Here is a 5,946-nt window from a genome sequence, read left to right on the forward strand (position 1 = left end):
AGACAACGTAGCTTAATCCATGGAACAAACCCCACACGCTGCCACCATGTGAGAGTCGGTGCGTAATGGATGTACGCCTGCCTTCGAAAGCTCCATTCCTGTTTCCCAGGATCCTGGAACCATTCCTTGATTTCAAATCACGAGTCGAATTTCTCTCTACCTATTCGACTATCAAGCTCTTGACACACTGTCTAGTCTACCGCCCACCTCCTCTTTCTTTTGGTCGCTTCGCTCTCCTCCTTCGACTAACGCCCGGAAAGACAAAGATTTCAGTCTGAACCTAAAGCCCTACTATGGGCTTGAAAGAGCTCACTAGATTGATCGCAAGCAAAAAAAACCTTCAAACTCGCATTCACATGTTGGTTGTTCCTCACTAAACATCGAGGGTTCGGGTGAAAGTGAAGGTTCGGATCGGACTCTAGTCTCGGCCTACGTCCAGGTTGTCCGGCTTTCATTAAGGGGGCTTCCCTTTCATTTCATTTTAGGATACCGCTTGAATAACGAGAATCGGATTGTATTTTTGTAGCTTCACTTTCGATAGGCCTACATCTCGCCTTCCACTACCGGAATAAAAATGGATCTGTGACTCCCGGAACTTAGACGTACCGCTCACCGCAAAGAAGAGTTTCTTTACTACCATTTTATCCATAAAGGCTTGAGCGCATCGCTTTCCAACTGCGCCTACTTATTGCTTAAAAGTCATCCTCGACTTCCAGCTGCTCCGCTAACCGAAACTTACTTTCACTAGCGCTTGACGGTGCGAACTGAACTAAAACTCTCTCTACGGTCTGCGGCACCTGCCGTGGGCTCTAGTTACTACTCACCGCTTTCCTCAACTCTTAAGTTCCAGAGGACAGTGATCGAGTGTTTGTTTAACAAGGTAGTTGCTTGGGTTGAGTCCGGATCACAAGTCAAATAGATTTCGGGCTCCTACTCAGCATACTTTAAGTTTATCCGTTTTACAACGGGTCAACCCCTTCTCTTCCTCTTTGGCATCACCGCTAGCGATAGTCGTAACTCCACCTGCTTCCATTATAAAGTAAAGGGCTAAATAGGAAAGGGTAGCCTAAAAAATCTCTCCTGAAAGGCACCTGTATTCTGTAGTACCAATGGTATGTGGTTAGCCATCATTATAATCGGCACATTTGCCTTCTTCGTGAAGATTCGGCCATACTTAGAGTCCAGTCGACACTCTGGGCCCTCCACTACTTTTTAAGAATGTATTCGCATAGGCCCTCCGCGGTATAACTTTAACCTTTTTACTTTACCCCCAGATGGATGAAAATCATCAAAGACCCAAACCAAAGGTGAAAATCATTGTCCGCCCCTGCTCCTATTGGTTTTGGGAAAGAAAGTCCTTCTGCTCCTCTCTTTCCTTCGGAACCTCCGATCTTGGAAATTTGCATTCATTGAAAGAGTCCTCCTCCGCCCACTCCATCTCCCTTGCCAAGCTTATAGCTTCGATCAAAGGAATTGAATGAAAGGGGGGAGGCGTGGGGAGTATCGATCTGGCAGAAGCAGTAGCCATAAGGAGCGAAATCTCGACGTTCGTAAGCGTGATTCTGACCTCCAGTGCATGGTTGCCCCGTAACACCCCTTCCGATTCGAGAACAAATAGCGTTCAAAGGCAGGATTCGAGGTTGATCTTTCCCCCGGCAGCAGACCCAGCTCTCAGATGTATCTATTGAAGCAGCACAAGCAGTTAGAGATGCAGTTCCATCAGTTCCGTAAAGATCGGAGGGCCTTTCCCCTTGCGCCTGGTCGTTATTGCCTTGGCCTGGAGCCGGGTCAGCTAAAAGCAGCGGCTTCTTTCCCTCAAAAAGAAAGAGAACGGCACTTGGGATCGGATCTTTCCTTAGGTTCGGATTGCATCTCCCTTTCGCGTGGGTACGGACTTTGCTGGGCATTTAGGAGTCAATTAAAAAAGGCATCAACCGACATTGAATCTGGCCATCGGTCACGAGGAGCCTCTGGAAGTTAACGCTATTTCTCATCTCTATGTACGATTCTTGATCTTTAATAGGAATCCTACAGCGATAGATAGTTTGTTTTCCAACTTCTTGCAGGAAAGAGACTTCTTTTTTATTCCCAGATGCTTCGTATTCAATTCGCATCGAGAAAATCTTTTGTTAATCGTTATCTCCGAGCAGCAAGGTTCAAAGCACGCTTGGTAGCAAAGGGCTATAGTCAGAGAGAGGGTGTGGACTTCGGATAGAAGGTCTTCCCTCACGTGATCTACCAAAAAGACTATTTTCATAACTGTATAGCTTAAGCGAGACATAGCCCAGAAGCTCATAGACTTAGGCGCCTATTGGTAGGTGCAAAAGAGACCTCGTAAGGACTAAAACCTCGTTACGCCGAAAATGGTAGAGGTGCGACAGCGCTTTGGTCGTGAGTGGAAACTGACTTTCTGTCTGGGGCTGTGAACCATTGGCTGTTGTATACTCAGCTCCTGTTGCAGCTGCTACTGCTCTTTTCTTCTTAGCGCGGTTTTCCTTCTGTCTTTTTCTTTTAAGGAGAACTAAGAATCTGCCTTATGACTAAGCTTACCTTATAAGAGAAGTGGGAGAAGTCGTATAAGGGCGATTTCCTTCTTTCGTTAAATGTCTAACTCCTCACCCCAAGTAAGGAATTCTTTCTCGCTTCGCACCTTTTTTGATAATCGGAGAAAGGTAAGGAGAGAGAGATTGGGGTGTCTGCCCATTCGCGATCCTTTCTTCTTTGTGTGTTCGATCGTTGCAAGCTTTCCATTCGCTTTCTTCCGTAGTCAGCCTCTATCCTATCAGTAAGTGCATACTCCCTTGCCAGCCAAAAAGTCTTCGCTCTATTCCCTATCGTAGGAAATTCCGTCTGTGCCTATGTCTGTTTAGCGGTCAGTTGGTTCGGAGAAAGAGGGCATGCGGCTTGGGGTTCCTTTTGTCTTCCCATTGCGGAGTGGAGTGTCTGAGTAGTGTAAGGGGAAATTGACTTCATTGACATTGAAATCGTGTAGGCGAATCTATCTAATATAAGTCCAGCCCAGGGCCCTATGCTTTCCAGTCTATCTAGTGGTATCTTACTTATGTCAAAAATCGCTCAAAGAATCTGTTGACTAGTAAAAAAGAAGGCATCCATCAGAGTGCTTGGGGTGAGGTAGTCCAAAGCGAGTCTTGCAAGGCTAGGACCATTCATTGCCGACGCTTTCTTTTTTGAGGTCAGTCTTAGCCGTCTTGCAGGGAATTGGTTGCAGGTGTGTAATCCGTGCCCCTACCTTTCACCTTTAGTGAGGGGCAATGTGATCTATGCTAAGTGTCGATTTCCTTCTTCACTGCTTTCCCGCCGAAAAGGATTCATTTTTCTTTCCATGCATTCCATTAGCGTTCTAAGCTTTCAACTCATTCTCAATCCGAATTTCGTATTCAAAGTATAAAGAAGAAGGTTTTTAACTATCGCTAGCGGTGAGAGCTTTTGAAATAAATCTTCTTTTATGATGAATAAGTTTCATTTTTTCGGGAAAATTGGAAGCAATCACTTTTCCCTCCCAAGTGAGAGTTCAATCCTGCCAGTTGAGCATTTTCTCGGGATTTTTGGTATCAAGTAAATTTCCCTCCTAAGCTCAACTTCAATGTTGACATCTTCGCATTTTCCCCGTGATTTTGGAAGCTAAGATTCAAAGGTGGAGTTACGACTATCGCTAGCGGTCAGGTTTATCGCTAGCTCGACTAGAGGAATTAAGAATATTCAATTTGTTATTACCATACGTAATTTGAATTTCCCAATCGTTGCCGGTATTCGACCCTCTTGATAGCTCGATTTCCTTAATTAAGAAACAAAGCGCTCTCCTAGCGTCGTCCGCGTATCTCGAAGGACCATGAGATCGCCGTAGAGCTTTTTCACAAGCTTTCATAGAAATGTACGGCTAGACCCCGTAAGATGGGATCGTCATAGATTTCGTACCAATCCCCACATCGTTTGAGCTTTTGTATGATGATGTCAGGCGGAGTCGTCTCCATGAGTTGCTCGGCAGGGGCGCTCGTCCTTACCTTAGTAGCGCTCTTCGGACTAGCACGGCTAGGATTTCATCCAATGAAAACTCGCCCCACACAAGGGGTTGTCCGTCCTGCTTGAGAAGAACAAATGGACGCCCTGTTTCTATGAAATTGAACATCCAGCGTGCGTCCTTTTTTTAAGGAAGACCTGCCTTATTCTCTTCGTTGCTGTGTTTTTTTGAGGTCCCGCGTGAAGGTTGTAGCCGCTTTCGGAATGGCTTTCCTTCGCAACAAGAATGGCGCGGCAGTCGATCTTTAAGCCGCTTCCTCGCCTCAAAACCTGTGTGGTAGCATTACCGGTGCAAGTTTCTCCTCTTTGGTTTCGGGCCGGGTGGAATCGAAGTGTAAATAGGAGTGTTCTACTCCGAATCAGGTGGCCTTGGGAGCTCTTTAGTTAGGTAACACAAGGAAAAAGCCTTGTTTGTAGGTTCAATTCCTGCAGGGGCTAATCCAATTCAGTGTTTATCGTAAGAGATGAAACTTTTTTGCTTTCTCAAGCTGTTGGTCACTGATTCCCTAACTTGGTTTCGAAAAGCCAGCGCCCAAAGGTGCTCTATTGAGCCGGTCACCGTCTGGTAGAGTAGGAGCCAACAAAGGAAGTCATGGACTGATCGCTTGGAGCATTCAATTGCATGAGAAAGGTCGATATCAATTGCTTAACACCATGTAATCGATCAATGTGAGGAAGCAGGGACCAGACCCGCAATAGGCATCTTCCATTCATCTCGATTTGGCTTTTTCCGTCCTCCAACGAAATAGTCTCCTCGCCGAGGTGTTCTAAATGCGAGTTTACAAATGCCGCTCAGTCCTTCCTGCAGCAGTTAAGTGTGCTTTTATCAGTCAGTCCCGCTTGGTCGAGTCCAGTAAAGTCCCTCCACTTATTATCCGTAGGGATATAGGGCCAGCGGTTTACAACTAACTTAAGGAACTAAGACCTTCGCCTACTACTTTTCTAGCCGATCTCATCCCCTCTCCCGCATCATAGGTTGGTACAGAGGCGCATTCCCTTATGGCCCATTCGCTGGCAACTACTAGCTGACTCTTACATCCGACTCCGGGTCGAGCTGCTTCCCGCTTTACTCTCCCACCTGGTAGAGCTAGCCAAGTCCCCTTCCTCTTCCACAGCAACATCTCGTTCCATATATTCCTGGTCTCGTGAGCTTACTCTTCGAAATCTCAAGAAGAAGAGCGCTTTCCTTTATCTTGCTAGTCTATCATTCCATCCAGTGATCGAAAAAACCAAGGCAAAAAGAGCCTATTTTCAAGCCGGTGAAAGAGTATGAACCGACCCCTTCATCACTACGGATCAGATACAAGAGGGAAAGGGGGATCCATTATCTCACAGAACAAAGAGAGTCAGATCACCGAGTGAAAGCAGTCACTTCCGGAGTTCGCTCTGCAGATGAAGCAGGCGAAGGCAAGAATAACGACTAGGCTCAAGGCGCATCGGTTTGTTTACTTTAATAGCAGGCTGATTATCGTATCAAAGAGTTACGGAATTTCTAGAGATTCAGCCCCTAGAGACTAGCTAGCCTTCCTTGGCTTGGGTGGATTGCTTTGAATTTGAATAGAGATGCTTTCTCTGGTTCACTGAGGTAGTTCGACTAGCTGGAACGTAGCGAAGGTTCAGTTGCTCTTCCAGGGAAGGAAGCTGAATTTTGATTAGTCGTCCTATCGTAATAAAATGAATTTAATAAGTAGTAGATCCCGAGTGCCACCGATATAGCTCTTGGAGGGCTAGTAGAAGTTGTTCACTCGGTTCGAAGAACAGGACCGACTGTGATCTTCTCCGCTTTTGTCGACTCGGAACGAGCTTCAAATACCGTTCTTGTGAAAATGCTTTCCCCGCTTCGTACCTTTATGGTAGCATGGTCTTTTCTCAAACCCCTCTAGGAAAGAAGTTATGCCTAAAATCCCG

The sequence above is a fragment of the Populus euphratica genome, unplaced genomic scaffold (genome assembly GCF_000495115.2).
Source record: "Populus euphratica unplaced genomic scaffold, PopEup_1.0 scaffold178.1, whole genome shotgun sequence".
Classification (NCBI taxonomy): domain Eukaryota; kingdom Viridiplantae; phylum Streptophyta; class Magnoliopsida; order Malpighiales; family Salicaceae; genus Populus; species Populus euphratica.